Source organism: Canis aureus, chromosome 4 (genome assembly GCF_053574225.1).
Source record: "Canis aureus isolate CA01 chromosome 4, VMU_Caureus_v.1.0, whole genome shotgun sequence".
NCBI classification, from domain to species: Eukaryota; Metazoa; Chordata; class Mammalia; order Carnivora; family Canidae; genus Canis; species Canis aureus.
In genome coordinates this window covers 44507133-44527042 of record NC_135614.1, presented here as the reverse complement: position 1 = coordinate 44527042, position 19910 = coordinate 44507133, and the positions used below count along the sequence as shown (strand labels likewise).

At 43.3% G+C, this 19910-nt stretch overlaps 1 protein-coding gene and 1 long non-coding RNA gene across 2 annotated transcripts in view; one reads left to right on the top strand and one right to left on the bottom strand.

Moving 5' to 3' along the window:
• SLIT3 (slit guidance ligand 3) overlaps positions 1 to 19910 on the bottom strand; it is a 591462-nt gene that overhangs the window by 408001 nt on the left and 163551 nt on the right. The window lies entirely within an intron of this gene.
• On the top strand, positions 1982 to 13156 carry LOC144312654 (uncharacterized). The gene is made up of 3 exons (XR_013378184.1): positions 1982 to 2335; positions 7899 to 8125; positions 12581 to 13156. It is a non-coding gene; the product is annotated as an uncharacterized LOC144312654 (long non-coding RNA).

Below are 19910 nucleotides of genomic sequence, written 5' to 3'. Positions count from 1 at the left end.
GGGATCACAGGGAGCCTGGGAATGAGACAGGCTTAGGGCCTTTGCACTCTCTCTGTTTGGGTCTGGCTGTCTGACTTCAGATTGAGCAAGAACAACCACCTGGCCCTCTTCTCTCCAGCCCAACCAAATTTGGTTAATTTTTCCAAACTTTCTCCCACTTCAGGGCCTTTGCTCACATTATATCCTCTGCCTGGATTACTGTTCTAACTGCCTCTCCTTGGGTCTCTGGCTTACTTGACTTTTCTTCCTAATTTCTGGTCAAAACCCCCTGAGGCAGAGGTACCCTTCCTGCCCTTGCTGACCAGCTCAAATGCTGCCCCATGGGCTCTCTCATCAGCCCCTTCTGATCACTCTTAACATTTACTACAGGTGCAATCACATGGCATTATCATTTCTGTGTGTGATACTTCAATCCATATCTGTCTCCCCCATTAGGCTGTAAGCTTGTTAAGGGCAGGCACTCAGCGGGTTTTCAGCCTAGGGCCCTCAGTGAACACCTATGGAATAAGCGAGAAATAAAAAATTCTCCAGATGGAGGGCAAGGATCAGATACAATCAATCTTAGACAGCAGTGCAGTGGAAGAGAAGGGTCTTCAAGATCAGGTGACTTGGGTTCAAGTTCCAGCCCTGACACTTAGATGCTGGTATTTCCACATTTAATGTCCACAATAGCCCAACTGTGGAAGGAGCCTCGGTGTCCATCAAAAGATGAATGGATAAAGAAGATGTGGTCTATATATACAATGGAATATCCTTCAGCTATTAGAAATGACGAATATCCACCATTTGCTTCAACACGGATGGATTTGGAGGGTACTCTACTGAGTGAAGTAAGTCAATCGGAGAAGGACAAACATTATATGGTTTCATTCATAAGAGGAGTATATAACATAGTGAAAGTCATTATAGGGGAAAGGAGAGAAAATGAGTGGGAAATATCAGAGAGGGTGACAACATGAGAGACTCCTAACTCTGGGAAGTGAACAAGGGATGGTGGAAGGGGAGGTGGGCAGGGGGATGGGGTGACTGGGTGACAGGCACTGAGGGGGGCACTTGGTGGGATGAGCACTGGGTGTCGTGCCATATGTTGGCAAATTGAACTCCAATAAAAAATATACAAAAAAAAAAAAAAAGAATAGATTTTTGGCAGACTGAGAGAAAAGGGCACAGCACACTCTAAGGACCAACAGCAACAGACTAAGGGGAGGCATCCTACCACTGATCTGAAGCCCAGAGGAATTTTTCAGAGAAATGTTCTTTAAGGTTAGGGAAGAAGTCAGGCTAGAGAAGTGGTAGAGGCAGAAGGGCACGAGGCCATGGATAGTTTGGCTCAATTACTATAAGAGTGAGCAACGGCAGCTTCCACTGCTAGGAATGACTGGGAGCATCATAACCCCTGAGGCCTGAGGGATGGCTAAACCAATGGCTGGACCAAAGACCCTGCCTAATGCTTTTGAGGGACAGACCAACTTTGAACGAAAAAAGCCCTCTACATGTTAGGCTATTGGAGGGAAGATGCCCAAAGACCAATCCAGTGAAAATAACCGCCCCCCCTTTCCTGTATACTTTAGCTACTCTAAATGGAGAACCCCCAGAAGGAAGAGATGGTTAGTATGTTTTTTTCTCCACTGTGTTCTCAGCACCAAGAATGGTGCCTGGTACAGAGTGGGTCCTCAGTCAAGCCTATGTGAGTAAAACAGGGATAGTTGGTATCCTCACACAACTCTCTCTCAAGCCTTTGTGGTGGGCAGACCCTAAGGTGACCCTTGATGATTCTCTGTCAATTGATATCCATATCTTTGTGTGATTTCTCCACTTGAGTAAGGGTGGGACTTGTGACTTGCTTCTAACCAACAAAATATGGAAAAGGTAATGGAATGTCATTCCTTGATTTAGTTAAATTACATAACAAAGGAGGTAGGATGTCCCTCCCATGATTCCTTTATGTTACATCATAGCAAAAGTGATGGGTTGTCACTCCTGTGATTCTATTCAGTTCCGCCAGACTCTGTCTTTAGTGAGCTGAGGAGAGGTTCTCCTTGCTGGTATAATGAAGCAAGGCATGTTGGGGAAGCCCCCATGGCAAAGAACTGTGGGAGGCCTCTAGAACATGAGGGCAGCATCTAGCCAACAGCCAGCAAAAAGTAGGACCCCAGTCACATCCACAAAGAAATGAACAACTGAAGGACCTTGGAAATGATTCTTCCCTAGCCAGGCTTCTAGATGAAAATGCAGTTCAGCCAACGGCTTGATTGCAGTGCTGTGAGACCCCGCGTAGAGGCCCTGGACAAACTGAGTCCATACACCTGACTGCATAAACTGTGAGATAGTAAATGTATGTTGGTTTTGAACCTCCAAGTTTATAGTAATTTGTTACACAGCAATGGAAAAGTAATATAGCCTCCAGGCCTTTAATCATGCTGTTCGTCCATCTGGAAAGGTGGAACCAAGGGACACTCATGAGACTAAGTTTGAGCATCACTTCCTCCAGGAAACTTTCCCTATTCTTACTCTGTTCCCACTTTAGAAGTCCCTCCATCTGTGTTCCCCCAATGCCCCCTATGTTTGCTCTATACTAGCTTTTGACACTATATTGTTATTTTCTGTTTGCACATTGATTGGATTCACAAGGCCCTGAGCTCCTCAAGGGGCAAGGGCCCTATCTTACCATTTTCTTTCCTCCCTTGTCCTTACCTTTGACAGATGGTTTTGGAGAGCACAGAGTGGGCTGGGCAGGGTGCTAGTTGCCAGGATATAAAGGCAAACAACAGCAGCAGAATAAAGATCCTGGTCTTATCTCTTGGATTTAATGACAAAGAGACTCATCAATTCCAAAATCACACACGCTACTCTCACAGTGTGATGGCTATGGCTAAATGTCAGAGAAGTGAAATGAGCCACTAATGGGTGATGTGACCTGATGAGTCTATGAAATCTATGATCTATGAAGGGGGAGGGAGAGTTGAACCAGCAGAGGCATGGTGAACAATGGTGCAAGGGGAGAGACGGTTTACACACAGGTTCTGTAGAGGAGGGAGGTGTGGCAAGTCTGAACACCACAAAGAAAGCCAGTTAGGGGGACACACAGAGAGAGAGAGTGCAAGTGAGTGGGGTACAAGGAAGTGGCAAAGTCCCTCAGGGCAGACTATGCCACACACCACAGATCATGGTAAAGTTCAGCCTTCACCAAGGGGATGTGCACTGGAGAGCTTCAAACACAAAAGTGACATATTCCAACGTTACTGTGAAATGATAAAGCCATGGACAGTAGGTTCTGGAATGAGAGTTTGAAGTTAGGGTTGGGTGTAGCACACAAATGGCTGTGGGAAACCAGTTGGGAAGCTCTTGCCATAGTTCAGGTAGAAATAATGTAGCTTGGGGTTCTGGGCTGAATTGTGTCCCCCCAAAAGTTAAAATCCTCACTGCCAGTGCCTATGAAGGTGATCTTATTTGGAAATGACCTTATTTGATCATCTGCAGATGATCAAGTTAGGATGAAGTCATTAGATGGGCCCAAATCCAATGTAACTGTCCAAAAGAAAAAATGTGGACACAGAGATAGACATGAATAGCGAGAAGACAATGTGAAGACACAGAAGAATGCTGTCTGTAAGCCTAGGATGCCTGAGGCTACCAGAAGCTAGGAGAGGCATGAACAGATTCTCTTTCACAGCTCTCAGAAGAAACCAATCCTGCTGATACAGTGATCTCGGACATCTAGCCATCAGCTGTGAAATAATAAATGTCTGTTATTTTAAGCTACCCAATTTGTGGAACTTTTTTAGGACAGCCTAAACAAACTAATATACTTGGTTTAGGTCAAGAGTCAGCAAACTAAAGGGCTATATATATATATGCTTTACAAAGCCTGTAAATATATGTATATATATATTTAGCCTATTTTAGCCTATATATATATATATATATATATATATATATATACACACACACACACACACACACACACACACACACACACACATAGGCTATATATAGGCTAAATATATATATACATATATTTACAGGCTTTGGTGACCATAACGTCCCTGTCACAATTACTCAACTGAGCGGTCATAATGTGAAAGCATTATGATAACAGATAAACAAAGGGTGTTTGTCTATTGTGGCACACATGGTGTGTCGGTGACACTTGATACCCTAAAATAGCTAGCAGGTGGATTTGGTCCATGGGATCTGGGTGACGGTGTTGCAGATGAAAAGAAGTAGATGGTATGTTGAGAGAGACCCAGGTCTGCATCTTGGGTCACCCCCACATCTAGCTCATGCTGGGCACTAGCCAGGTGCTCAGTAAGCACTGAACTTGTGACCTGAATTTAAACTGGACAAACAGGTCATTTTAGCCTAGGCAAAATGAGGGGGTTTGATAGATGGTTTCAAGGCATATCTTTTAGCTCAACATTCTGGTGTATGCTGACAGGGGAGAGACTGTTTTGGGTTCCTGTTTAGTGTGGCTTGTTACAAAGTAGGTGCCCTGGCCTGATGGCTGAGTGGGGGTGGGAGAGGCATAGGGTCTGTGCATAGTAGCTTCCTTTGTGTGGACACAAGGCACAATGCAGCCCTTGCTCAGTGACCGCATCCTGATGCTGGTGATAATGGTGGTGACAGTGAGTGACTGCCTGCCTGAAGGCTCTTGTAGTTGTGAAGAGCTCAACTTTGGAGTCTGAAATCCTGGATCTGGTGCTTATTAGCTGCCTGACCTGGGAAAAGTACTGAATTGAGCTGAGTCTCTCTTGTCTTACTCATTTGAGGAGGAGAAAGCACAGTGCTGGGCACTTTGTAAACCTTCATGACATTTTAGGCCTGCCTTTTCCTTCGGGAGGCTCTGGGGCCAGCCGGGTTGAAAGACTGCTCTGCATTCACTAACTGTGTGACCTCGGATGAGTTACTTTACTTCAGGGTCCTCATCTATGGAATGAGAGTATGGTAGCTGTACCAAATCTTTTCAAGTAACAAAGCCTCCAGCCCTTTAATCATGCTGTTCATCCATCCGGAAAGATGGAACCAAGGGACATTCATGAGACTAAGTTTGAGCATCACCTCCTCCAGGAAACTTTCCTTCTTCTTACTCTGTTCCCACTCTAGAAGTCCCTCATCTGTGTTCCCCCAGTGCTCTCTATGTTACATAGATCTATCTTCCACCCCCCCCACCCATCTCTGAGCCCTGGGGAGGCCAAGTCACAGGATGCCATCACCAGCTTCCCTTGACCTGTGATTCCTGCTGGGTGCAGCCAGAGGAGTGACAGGCAGGACAGGGGTCTGAGTGTTTATGCACTCTTCTCTACTCAGCTGTGGTTTGCAAGTGCCAAGTTCCTGTACCTAAAGCCTCACCTCCTGCCCAGGGGACCTTCTCCCACGGCTGCTGTTCCCACCTCATTCTGGTAACCGCTCAGGTCTCTGGGGGGATGTAGCTTCCCGTGGTGCTACTCCCTCTGTACTTAACCATCACTCACAGGCACCTATAACTCATTTATATCTTTGTAAATATCCCGTTCCTCAAACCTACTTTTACAATTCTTAATTGTGGTAAAATACATAACATAAAATTTACCATTTAAACAATTTTTAAGCATATAGGTTAGTAGCCTGAAATAACTTCACACTGTTCTGTTCCCATTACCACTACCCTTTTCCAGATTTCTTTTCCTCTTGCAAAGCTGAAACCAAGTATCCAGCAAACTCTAAGTCTCCCTCCCCCCTACTCCAGCCCCTGGCAACAACTATTCTACTTTCTGTCTCTCTGAATTCTTTTACTCAAGATACCTCATTTAGGTGGAATCAAACAGGGTTTGTCTTTTGTGACTGGCTTATTTTACTTAGCATAATTATTCTCAAAGTTCATCCTTGTTGTGTTATAGTATGGATTAGAATTTCCTTCCTTAAAAAGGCAGAATAACATTCTATTTATGTATATGCCACATTCTGCTTATCCATTCATCCAAGTTGGTGAACACTTGTGCTGCTTCTACCTTTTGGCTACTGAGAATAATGGCTGCTGTGAACATGGGTGTACAGATATTCTTAAAGCCTCTCTAACTGGCCTTTTGAGGGTTCCACTGGGATTCTATTAAGACCCTGGCTGATGTATATAGTTTCTGTATAGTCCCCTCATGTCATGTTGAGTGATTGAGTTAATACCTGTAAAGTACTTACACAAGTGCTCAATTAATGACTGCTCTTACTGGGAAGGTGTCTCTGTGTGGCAGAGACTAGATGGCAGTGCCTCTTCATTTTGAGCACTGGCTAACTATCTTCTCTAACTGAATTAGGCTGGGACCACATGACTACATTCTTTCTAGAGAGCAGAATGTGACTAGAGAGAGGCACCCCCTTTCTAAGCCTGGCCCATCAAAACTTCTATGTCTTCTCTCCGTGTGGGCTAGACATCCACATTGTAGGAAGATCCTGGATGTCATGTGTTAAAATTGGCAGTCCAGGTCCCTTGATGTGTGGTACGGAGGTAGGTACTGGTACTTATCATCTACCTCTCACAGATGATAAAATCAGGAGATTTGGTAACTTGCCCAGCAAGTAGCAGAGCCTAGAAGTGAACTGAAGTAGGCAGTCAGGCCCTGGTCTCCACAGACCTACACACTGCTAAACACTCTTTCTCTCTCAAACTCAGGAACAAATTCTCACAATGAGATTTTCTTCTTCTGTGCCAACCCTCAGGCCCAGTCCAAACTCAGAGTTGCTGCAGTGGGAGTCCATGGAGCTAACCACTGCACTGAGGTATGGTGCAAGGTGCACCGGCTGTCCAATTGATGACTCTCATTCCCCACTGGTACAGGCTCTGGAGGATCATGAGGGGTGGAAGGGACACAGATCAGTCCTTGCAGCAGCTACCTGGGCTACTTCTGTCCTGCCCGTCCATGTTCTTTCTTTTTTGTAGAGCCTGTGGCATGCTCTAACCACTAGGAAGGCTGACTGATGAAAGAGGGGGATGCTCCTGCCTCCATGGCAGCAAAGCTGGGATTACCCACTGAAATTACAGCTGGCAGCCTCTGGCTGCTGGCACCCTTTTAAAGAGAGTGTGATGGCAATTTTCCAGCTAAATTCTCCCAATTAGGCAGTTAGAGAAACATTATCCACCTTAGGATAAAGCTGATGAAATGGAGGGGCAGGGACGGGGAGGAGGGATGCTAATCTGCCTGTGTTGGCCCCCACGGCCCAGAGCACAAAGTCCTGGGGCACTCAGTGTCCACAAGGAAGCATCTGCAGGGTGTGATGAGCTGCCCGGGGGTGCACAGGAGACCCGTCTGCCTCGGCCACTCAAAGGACCCCATCTTTCTACAATTTCCAAACTCTACCAGCTCCAGTCAGACAGGGTGGGCAAAAGGGTGGCAGAGGAGAAAAGGAGATAAAGTCAGAGCCTGAGGAGGCTTCCCTTAGCCACCCTAACTCAATTCAACATAGAGACTAGGGGAACTAAGGCCCCCACAAGGAAAGCCTGAGAGGCGATGCAGGTCACAATTCCTGGCTGCTTACCTGAGCAGTTCTCAGGATTCCATAGTTTCCTCATTAACCAAGGCTTCCTAAGCATAGGCATTTTGTGTCCATCTCCACATTCAGTCCCTACAACAACCTGGGACATGGGGACTCCTCTTCCCTACTGATACACAAGGAAACTGAGATCTAAGTCAAACGTATAGAAGCAGACCAGGGGCTCCTCATGCAGATGAAGCCAAGTGTTCCAACTCCTCAGAAAGGCCCTGGGTCCTATGACCAGGAGTCTATCATCAACACACATCCACTTAATGATAATGAGAACAATAATAATAGTGCATTGAGCACCACGCTAAATGCCTAACCCAGAATATCTAATTTATTTTTATTTTTTTTCAGAATATCTAATTTAATCCTTACAACTATTTCCACAGAGTCATCACTCCTCACTTTGCAAATGTGGAGATTCAGGACCAGAGAGATGATGGGACTTGCCCAGAGTCGTGCACTATGGTGGCATCCATGGTTCACTGTTCCTGTCTCGGGCCAGTGTTCCCGACCTCCACGTCAGTCCACTTCGGCTTTGGACAAGGCCCACCTAGCAGAGCAGGCTCAGTGGGCTCTGCAGAGAAGCAGAAGATGGTCCCTGCACTTGGGGCAGGTATTCTATAAAGTAGTGAAAAATAAATTCCCAGTTTACAAGTGTTAAAGAAGCTCAGGGATAGGGGAAGGGAGAGAGAGGAAAAAGACAGACTCTGGTGTTGGGACTGTCATGGATGCTCTGCAAGGAATGAGAAATGGAGCATTATTGCAGGAAGTCCAGACAAGGGAGGCCATTCTGAGCAGAGGTGTGGTAAGGCCAGTGTCGATGGACCACGAGCTCTCTGCTCTGGTATTCACAGAAGCAGCACAGGGCATGATGCCTTAAACATGGCTTGAGACCACACTGTGCAGGGATTCAGATGTTATATACGAAGTTAGGATTTTACCCTTGGGAAATAGGGGGCAAGGTGCCAAGATATCTCTTCAGGATGAATGGCCTGGTTATGGTATTTGGGATGGACTTGAGGAGGGAAAGACTAGAAGCCTAAAAACATCGATAATGGAATGAAGGGGGAATTATGAATGCTATGCTGACAGAACATGGTGGCTAACTAGAAAAATATAGGCAACCAAGTCTACTATCATCACTGATGACAGTTCGTGTACATTATCTTTCTGTTCATTATATTTCCTATGGCCACAAATACTTCTTCTCCTCAACAAAATGATGAAGTCAGAGGGAGAACCAGGCTAATCAAGCCCTCATTATGAGAAGAGGCTCCAACTACTTGGCACCAGCAGTAGAGGAAAGTCCTTAGGCATCAAACAGCCTCTGATTTCCTTAGGCATCAAATCCTCTGATTTCCACACAATTGTGGCTTAGTCTTTAATAGGGAATCTAATAAAAAGCAAGGGATCACTGATTTGTTGAGGTTTCCCTTGGCTGGGCTCAAAGTCCACAGAACGTTTCAGATTTTATAACACTTCATGAAGGGCTGTGTCCTCATGCTTCCTTCCTTCCCACAACATTAGGATGGGCTGGGTGACCCTCATCCAGGGACATATGACAGAAGCTACCCTGGGCCTAGAAGAAACACAGCTTCCTATGAATGGCTTGGGGGTGGGGGGGAGGGTTAGTCTTTAGTCTTTCTTGATTATTCAAGGACAATGTAGAGGGGGAAGGCACCAACAAATGTGTGTGTATGCCTATACTGTCCTGCCATTAAAAATAAAGAAAACACTGCTTTACAAACTGCTAGGGTACATAACCTCACAATGGACTTACAGTCTATAAAAAGCACTGCTCTGTGCCTGGCCTGAGGGAGCCTTTGGGAAAGCCAAACCAGGAGTGAGTGAGCAGAGATCTCATGAAATTACTTCCTGGATGTAGATCCTCATCACTGGGCCATTCACAGCAATGACCCTGATGCTCTCCCCTCCCCCCCCTCCTCTGCCCCCACACCTCTTGCCAGCCCAATTTTGCCAGTAATTTTAAAAGCCATGGATATGTTTCATTGGGATTTGGCTCAAGTCTGCCAGAAAAAGCAAATTCAGGCCAGAAATAGTGGAATTTGGACATGATGGCAGAGCCAAGCTGCTGTCAACCTGAACTTCACCTCGAGTTTGATGCAAGGAAGAGGAAGGCAGGATTTCTAGGCACTCATGGGCAGTGTTAGCCCAAATTATGTTTTGTTTTGTTTTTTTAAGATTTTATTTATTTATTCATGAGAGACACTCAGAGAGAGTCAGAGACACAGGCAGAGGGAGAAGCAGGCTCCCTATGAGGAGCCCAATGTGGGACTTGACCCCAGGACCCCAGAATTACAACTTGAGCTGAAGGCAGATGTTCAACCACTGAGCCACCCCAGGCATCCCCAAATTCTGTTTTTTTAAAACATCATACCTAACCCACAATCAAGGGTTCCTATTCCCTGGAAATATTTGACAAATACTATTCCATGGCACACGAAGGTCTCTATTCTCAAGAGAAGAACTCTCTTTTCTGCCTATGCAAAGTGAGTTCTGAATATGGCCAGTGAAGTCAGAAATAGATTTAATAGATCTGAAAATTCTGAGCTCTCTCTTGGCCATTTAAATAGCACTTGAGAACCCTCCAGAGTGTTTCTCAAGCATGAGTTTGCATAATAAGGAAAAGGTGCTCTGATATGGGTCCAGAACAATGTTATAGTTTTGTAACTCTATGATACATGATTTCCACTTTAATATTTTGGAAACATGTATCTTTCTAGTGTGTATGTATAACAGCATCTTATTTTCCAGGAATTCATGTTAGATGGATTATGTGTTACATTCAGTGAGGTCTTAAATGAAGACATTCATGTGTTGGTAGGGAAGTGGCAGATGGTGCTAAGACCATGCACTAATCTGAATTTGCCTTTCTAATGACAGTGTCTGAAGCTGTTTCTGGCCTGAAGGCTTCCTCAAGTCTTTGTATGCCCCACAACTTTTAAAAGGGCAGATGTGCCCAAGAAGTGGAAAGAAGATTTGGAGTTAGTGGTTTCATCCTACTCTTTCTGAAACCCTAAGTAGAGCCAGGCCAAAGACCAGCTGTTAACCCAGGAGGACAGGGTCAAGGAACAGCCCTCAGTCCAGACTTTAAGCTAACAGTGCAAGATTAGTCCCAGGTAGTTCAGCTCTGAGTCTCTACAGAAGAGATGACCCAGGAATCTGGACGGTACAGAGTTCTGAGGACTTTGACCATCACTAGGAGAAGAAACTTAACAGTTGTTAAGAGGGTTAAGTGTGTCATTTGGCACCTGCAGAAACCTGTTTATATGTAAGCCTGCCACTCTGATGCTGACTCACTTTGACAGTAGGGAACACTCCAGCCATCTCTTCACCTGAATGGCATTTATGACATTCTTTGGTTTGTTTCTGCCCCTCAGGATATACTCCATGGTTCTAAGGTCCCAGAAAACAGACTGGAGTCTCATGAAAATTTTAAAACAATTTCAAGGGTCTCAGTTTTTAAACTACCATTGATGAACACTTACTATGTATCAGGCACCATGTAAAAGGAATCCATGTGGATGATGATACTTATTCTTGTGTTAATGTTTTCCCAAGGTCCCATGACCAGTTAGTGCTGAAGCTCATATTTGAACCTAAATCTGTCTAGATCCAAAACTTGTCTACTGACCCATGATGTTTGGACTGCCCCTGAAACTATTAAAAGAACCAGAGTCAATACATATGGAAGTCAAAGATACTAGCTGACCCAGAGCAAAGGTCTTGGGATTTCCACCAGAACAGATTTCTTCAGCCTTGCCTTACAGATGATCCCTGAAAACTATCCAAAACTAAATTTCCCACAAGCACATTCCCCTGCCATGGACACATGTGGCTCTTCCTGCAAAGAGTACCCACTGTAGAATGAGTTTCTGATCTTCAAGCTGGTTTGATAAAGGGATCTCCAGTAGGCACAAAACCTGATTCTCCTGTTAATGAGCAAAAACTGTTCTCATTCTGATTAAAGCTGCCGTTGTTTAGAATAATGATTAACTCAGAAAGAAGGACCCAAGGGAATGAAATAGTGACTAATCAATCTCAAAGGAATTGCCAGGTGATGTTTATTTCATGAGAACTAGAAGGAACCAAAGACACAATAATTTTTCCTTGACATTGAGAGGTGGGCAGCAGCAAAGTCAGAACTGGTCTCTATTGCATTTTAGGTGCACAGTCAGCAGGTCCTCGTGGAGAGGCAGCAGGAAAGGGATGGGGGAGTCTCTCTTTGGCTGACCACTCAACCATGGTAGCTGCCTCTGTGGGTCTCCTGTCTTCCTTCCAATCTTAACATCCACTTTCTCAAGAGCCAGTCTTCACCTGAGTTGCTAATTAAGTAATTTCCTTGTTTATCTGACTTGGATGGTTTTCTTGCAGCACTGCCAAGTGGAAATGGCTCTTGATTATGTCAACTCATAAAACCATACCAAAGACAACGTTATCAGAACACTCATTTGTCGTATTATTTAAAGAAAAAAAAATAGCTGATGGGAGGCCAATAAAACCCCTTTTATCAAAATGCTCTTAATTATTGTACCACTTAAGCTTCCAAACCTAGCTATTAAAACTCTACTCCATGAGCAGAACAGAACCAAGAAGGATATCTTCTTAAGTCGGAATGTAAAGAGTCCTACCTTTCTTTCCATTTAAAATTAGACTTGATCTTTCAGGAAATATAGTTGATCACAGATAAAATGTCAGAGTGCCCCGTTTGAGGGTGATGTCATAAGACAAGATGGAGAAGCAATTAGGGACCTAATTTTCTAGTCTTCTCCATCTTCCTCATAGAGTTCCTTTGGGAACACATGCTTTGGAGAAATCCTTTGAATGAGAAGTGATTTCTGGGGTACCTGCATGGCTCAGTTGGTTAAGCATCTAATTCTTGATTTTGGCTCAGGTCATGATCTCAGAGTCATGGGATCAAGCCCCATCAGGCTCTGTGCTTAGTGCAGTGTCTGCTTGAGGATTTTCTCTCTCCCTCTGCCCCTTCCCCTGTGCCCATTCTCTCTCTCTCTCTCTCATAAATCAATCATTTTTTTTTTTTTTAAAGGAGAAGTGACTTCTGTCCAGTGCCATCCATCAGAGTTCTACCCTGGCCCAGGAGAAGAGAGAAGGTGATGTAATAATAGACAGCTAGATTTAAATGCTGTGTTGTTGCTTCGAAAATGGAAGAGGGGACCATGAACCAAAGAATATAGATGGCCTCTAGAACATGTAAAAGGCAAGGAAATCGATTCTCCCCTTGAGCTTCCAGAGGGAGTGTGGCCCTACCGACATCTTGATTGCAGCCCAGTGAAATCCATTTCAGATTTCTGACTATAAGATAATAATTTGTATTGCTTTATGCCACTAGATTTGTAGTACTTTTTACAGCAGCAGTAAGAAACTAATACAGCCAATTATCATATGGTTTCACTCATGTGGAATATAAGAAATAGTGAAAGGGACTATAAGGGAAAGGAGGGAAACTGAATGGGGAACCATTAGAGAGGGAGACAAACCATGAGAGATTCCTAACTCTGGGAAACAAAGGGTTGCAGAAGGGGAAAAGGGTGGGGGATGGGTAACCGGGTGACCAGCACTAAGGAGGGTACTTGATGGGATGAACACTGCGTGTTATTGTTGGCAAACTGAATTTAAATAAAATATTAAAAAAGAGAAACTAATACAGCATGTTCTGTTACATTACACAGTTACCTGCTCTGTGTCTGCCCTCATTGTTGCATCTAGCTGCACTCAGCTTCTCACTGTTTTTTTTTATTTACCACACTCCCAATTTACCTGCCCCTGATCCAACACCCACATCCCAGAGCCAGGTAGCCCCCTTCTCCCTGTTTTAGTGCTGCTTAGTCTGCTCATAGTGTGTGGGTTTTTTTAATTGAAGTATAATTGGCATATAGTATTCTATTAGTTTCAGGTGAACACCATAGTAATTTGATATTTTTATATGTTACAAAATGATCCCCACAATATATGTAGTTACCATATGTTATTATAATATTATTAGCTATATTCCCTGTTGTACATTATATGTTGTACATTACATCCTAAGACCTGTTTATTTTAGAATAGGTGAAAGGAATGAAGGAATACACACTTACAGTTATAAAATAAGTCATGATCCTAGTACTTTTGTCTAAGGATTGATAAAGATCCTCTCTTGTAATCCTAGCTTCCATTCCCTGGGAATTTACCATGAGATCTCTGACTTCTCGTATTTACTATATAGAAATGCTATATTTCCCCCCATTTAGCAAAGAGAAGGTTAAAGTTAGACCACTACTGACATAATTACTAATTGCTAAGGCCCAGACTGCAATCCAGATGCCAAACTCCAAATCTGTGTCCTCAAGGACTCTGTTTTTCTTTTTTTTTTTTAAGAGTTTTGTTTTTTTTTTAATTTATTTATGATAGTCACACAGAGAGAGAGAGAGAGAGGCAGAGACATAGGCAGAGGGAGAAGCAGGCTCCATGCACCGGGAGCCTGACGTGGGATTCGATCCCAGGTCTCCAGGATCGCGCCCTGGGCCAAAGGCAGGCGCTAAACCGCTACGCCACCCAGGGATCCCTCTGTTTTTCTTTTTTTTAATTTTTTTTTTTTTTATTCATGAGAGACACAGAGAGACAGAGAGGCAGAGACATAGGCAGAGGGAGAAGCAGGCTCCATGCAGGGAACCCAATGTGGGACTTAACCCCGGGACTCCAGGATCATGGCCTGAGCTGAAGGCAGACACTTAACCCCTGAGCCACCCAGGTGTCGTCCCAGTCCTTAAGGACTCTTAAGTGTGCCATTCTTAAACCACCCCTAGGGGAAACCCCAGGAGCTATGGCACATGGCCTTATCTCTGAACCCAATAGCTCAGAATTAACTTTAGGAATTTCAAAACTGAGCACTGAAACTGACTTAATCTCTACCTAATTTCACTCAAGAGAGAGCAAGATCAAATCTAAGTTCTAAAGTGGCATACTTTGTATAGCTTTAGATTCATCAACTATGATAATGCAAAAAATATCTGCCATGGACTTGTGTCTATTGTGTCTGGATCTTAAACACCTAATTCTTCCACAGAAAGACTTTTCATGACCTCTGATGGCCTGTCTACCCCAACCACTGACTGATACCAAGGCTGTCCTATCCTGTTGATGTTCAGTGTTCAGAACTGAAAGGGTTTGGTCTTCATAGTCAACCACTGATCAGGGGATCAATCCTCTTGACATTCCGTGCTACCATGTATCTACTTTTGGAGGCCATTCAATGAGGCGAACACAATTTCATCATTAACATTTTTGAAGACTCTACTGTCAGTAAAAACTGGAGGCATTTATGTTGCAAAGAAAGGGAAAAACAACATTCCTTTCTGGTTTGAAAACTTTTTCTCTAGTGACAAACTGGAGATAGTAACACCAAGGACAATGATGTACCTGGGGTCACCCAGGAGCTGCTATAATTCTAGTTCTGTGCATTTTCTTTTACACCACATTACCCAACACTCCAATTCTAGCAATTTCTCAGAGAATTCTAGAGCTGCTCATAAGCCATCGTGGAGCAATCCTTCTGCTTACCAAATGGTAGCTCCTTTTATCATCCCCAAAATGTTGGGGGTGACTTTTCGTTTCTTTTCACTGAGCTGAGAAGTGGGTAGTTGATCAGCTTGGCCCTAGAATGCCCTGAGATAAAACTGCTTCTAAATTCTGCCCCACTAGGGCCTATGTTTAGGTGCTCCCAGTTAGGAGGAGGTTCCAAAATAGAAATCAAAGGGAAGGCTGTCTCAGGATCATTGAGAGCACAATCAGACGTTATTACATACTTAGACTACACAAGCCAAGGTCTCAAACCACACTCTCAAGAGAAGAACCCAGAATAACGATTTGGTTGTTCATAAAACTGTCATTATTCCAACCCTGAAATTAAAACAAGGCCTCCCCAGTCTCTGGGGTCAGAGATACTATTTCTGGAGTGAGCCTGCCTTTTTGCATGTGCATCAGAGCCCTGGGCTCTGGTACCCAGAGTTCTCGTGGTTCATCACACTTTTCTCTGACTTGGGGAAAGAACTCTGGGAACCGTTTGGTTCCATTATTTCACACTTCCTGGAAATCTCATGCTAACCATCTGTTCTCTCTGCTAAACTAGCTCAGTCTCCTCGACATAACAAAGGTGAGATTATACAAAGAGATACAGATCGGAAAGATGAAGAAAGAATTGGATCATCTTCCACCCCCCTGATAGCCACATGGTCATGGTGTCCCTTGATTTTATACTGCTGGTGATGCCATCACTATCTCCTGGGAACAATGAAGGCTGCCTGCATCCAACTGGCACCAAGGAGTTACTTGGGCCCCTTATTGGTCAATGTCTATAACTGACATTTCAAAGTCACATATTCTTGCTCCTCCCCCAACCTATTCTAATTCCTAGGAAATGTGGATTTAAGTACACAAAAGAGTAGTAGTAAGGCCAAAAGAAAACTGGTCCTTCTGAAAAACTCTTGAACTTTACTTGCCCCTCCAGAAAACCATTTCCAAACTCTCAACCTGAATATTAAGGCTCCTGTCACATTTAGAGTGGGTAATAATTAATTACCCTTTATAATACAATATGGTAGTTAAATGGAATGGCCAAAATGATTAACATGAACATACATACACATAAACACAAACACACACATACATGCAGGGCTGCTGTGTCACTATATGAATTAGAAAACGGCATCCCATCTGCAGAGATAAACTAAAAAAAAAAAAAATCCCTTTTCTCTGGAAAGACATAATCCAGGGATTTAGTTTGGTAACTAAATCAAGAGATGGATTTCAGGTCCCATTCATTCCTTCTAAACCAGTGCTGGTACAGTGCCTGCTTACCCGACTGTACAGCAACCCTGGAGAAAAGTATTGGATACGGACTATGAGTAGAGGTTGCTAGAATTAGTGATCATAAATCATTAAGGGAAAGAAGGAAGTTTGAAAAATAGAAAAACCTCCAAGAAAAAATAACCGCCAGAAAAAAATATCACCTTGAGAAATAATGACTATTTAAATCTTTGGTGTACTGCTTTCCATTCTTCTTTTTCAAAGACATAATTGAAAAAAAACAGAGAATAGAGTATACTAATATGACAATGTACTATACCTACTGTTTTAGGTCTTTGCTTTTGCCTATTATATCCTGTACATCCTTGCAGAGTTGTTAAGATATATCTCCAGCATCACTTGCAATAGCAATGCAGCATTCTCTTGAACTGTAATGCATTTGGCCAAGCCTGTGGTTGGAACTTCAGGTTAACTAGGTCTCTAAATTCCTGTCTTAGCCACCTGCTTGCCATGAAAAGCCATCTGTCTGGACACAGAAGCAAAGGGAATACCAAGCCTCACAGTTGGGATGGAGCCATGACTGATTAACAGCACAGGATAGGGAAAAACCCTTCTTTGGGAGAATATATCCAGGGCAAGCTAAGAGTCCTTATAGCTTGCTCCTGACTTGCAGTGAAGGTATACCTTGCCTCCTACTGGTCACTCTGCCTCTATCATTAGGCATATTCCTGGCTTCCATGTTCACTGAGCCAGAGGCCATTGTTGGAATCCATTGACAAGTGACAGCTGGCTGAAACTGAGACAGCTTGTTCTGCACCCCTCTCCCTGCACAACACCCCCTCCACCATGTTTTTTTCCCCCCAAAGTTGAGAGAGGACAGATAAGAACATGACTTCCATTTGTGCCTGGGCACCAACTAATTCCTGCCGACAAATGCATTCCTTCCATACCTATCCATCAGCTTGAGAGGAATGAGGCCTGGGAATAAGGGCTTACATTTCCTGAGCAAAATTCTTTATCTTTCCTCAGGTAGAGATGAAACCAGCTTGCCAAGAGATGAAATATGCTTCTGGTTTGGCTGTCGGAAAAGCATCAACTGGTGTCCCACAATTCACATTTCTTGGGGACTTCATTTTGATTAACTTGCTTTTTAGCTCATCTCATGACAACATGTTTGCATTGGAACTCACAGAGAAAACGGGTCCAGCCTCATAAACCTAGGAAGACTGATCTAGCTGGATTCCAGCTCTCTGATAACATACCCTTTGACCTCAAAAGACCCTGTAGGAATATCTTCTCATGCAAGATTCTGTGATAAATTTTTATTTAAAATTTTTTGTTTTGTTTTGTTTTTAAGAATCATCTACTTTGGATATCCAATTTTGTTCTGAAGTGACAGGTATTCTGACCAATTAAAAATCAAATGTATATAGAAAAAGGAGAGAAAAATAAAAGAATGGGAGAAAGACAGGAAGAGAAACAGTGGAGAGAGAGAGAGAGAAAGAGAGAGAGAGAGAGAAAGGTGAGACCTTATCTAGGGAACCCTAGATGTGGCTAAAGGTAAAATATTTAGAAGTATTTAGAGGTATAGGTAAAATATCCTCAGAGCCTCTTTCCTCTTTTACTAACAATTAATGAAAAGGCCTAGCATAAAAGAAACTGCTTCAGAGCTACAGGACTTTAGTGGGTGGTGACATCATGAAAAGCACAGCCTGGGCTGGACTGACTCTCAAATGACATCATGGTTGACACTGGGCACTGCCTTTCACAAGCACTCCATGACAGCTTTGCTCATAGACACAGGTTTTGCTCTCTTGACACAGTGATATCAACCACTCGAGGCACCAGGGAGTATGGTGCAAAGCTGGAGAGGCACAAACCTGCCGGTGTATCTGGAGCTCTCCTGTAATGAGGTTGGGGAGGCAAGCCCTGACAATTCAGAGTTCCTAAGTGACAGAGGAGATGGCATTTGCCAGAGGTTGGCCACAGATGGGGACTGCCTCTAGCACTGTCCTTGGTTGCCCAGATTTTTCTCCCCAACTTAACCAAATGACCCCATGATCCATTAGTCACTCTTTACCGATATCCACTGGGAGTCATCAGGACTTCACGATCCGCATAATTACAATGAAAAGTCTGAACTGACTTCAATGATTCAAGTGATTTAGACAAAATGTTCCCCAGACAACCGACCATGGCTTCATCGTCAGAGAACTGGTCTGAGAGTTGCTCCTGTAGACTTAGGTCACAGGCTGCCAAGAGGCAGACATTTGTTCCTCCAATCCTTTTGGGAAGCCATTTCAGGATGGCACCTCTCACACCCGGGCAAATAAACAAAAAGGAAAAAGTCTAATGAAAACCCTCTGTATGAGGTTAGGATGACCAAGGAGGAAGATCTGAAGAGTAGAGCTATAAAAGCGGGGACTTTACTCACCAGTACAGAAAATAGTAAAATAGGTACTGCCTGAAAAACCATTGGAGAAACCCTCCAGACTGCACTTTCCTTTCTTATGAGAAATCCGAGTGTATTTCAATTGTTAAAAGGAGGCAGCAGCAGCAAGGTCCCAGCATCAGCCTTTCAACCAAAATGGTTTGTCCACCATAGACAAAATACTTTAGTTTTGTCTCCTGGGCTCAAATCAAAAGTCCCTCAAATTGAAAATGGGACAGCCATCTTTCTCTCAAGTCAGAATACCTCAATTAGAAAAACAAAACTGGGGGTAGATAGAGGGCATCAAGCCTCTGATGAAAAGAGATGCTTACAAAAGGGTTTCTCTAAGTCTCTTCTCAACCAATTCAGGGTCTTCCTGAGCCAGATGCTATTTTAGACATAAGAGCAGGAGCTCGGGTTTTGCCTAGCATCTTATCCTCAGCATCTGATAGGCAGCCTGATTCCAAAACTGACTGATGGCTGACTGAATGAATTAGGACCCTAGTTGTTGTGGTCATTTCAAAGTTTGTTTAGGTCTAGAGAGTAAGCAATGATGCAGGACAAAGTTAGTAAAATGTAGCACCATTACTTGGCTTCAATAGAGCTCTAATAAGATGAGGTGGCCCTTTCTCTCAAATGTATCAAAAGCCTTAAAATCTTTAACCCAGTGGTCCCACTTACAGGATTCTATTTTATGTTAATAATCAAAGATATAAGGAAAGGAGAGTTCTAGTTTCACAAATATTTCTCTCAGCATCAAAAATTAACCAAATGTACCACAGAATGATTAAGTGAATTAAAGGTTATTTAAATAAGAAACATGCATTTATTTGATAGTTGCTTAAAAGAAACAATAGAATTGCTTATGATGGTATCATAAGACAAAATTTTTTCAAGTATGTTACATAATATGTTCTGAGAACAAAAGCATAAATGGATGCATGGAAACAAGCAAAATGTCAACAGTAACTGCCTTTTGGGAAGTAGACACAAATAATCATTTTTAGGTTCTATTTTCTGAGAATTTTCTAAAAATTTTGCAGTGAACATTCACTGGCATTTATAATGGGGAGAAAGTAAATTATATATGTATAAGCTCACACACACTCATATACACATATACATATATAAATGTAAAGTA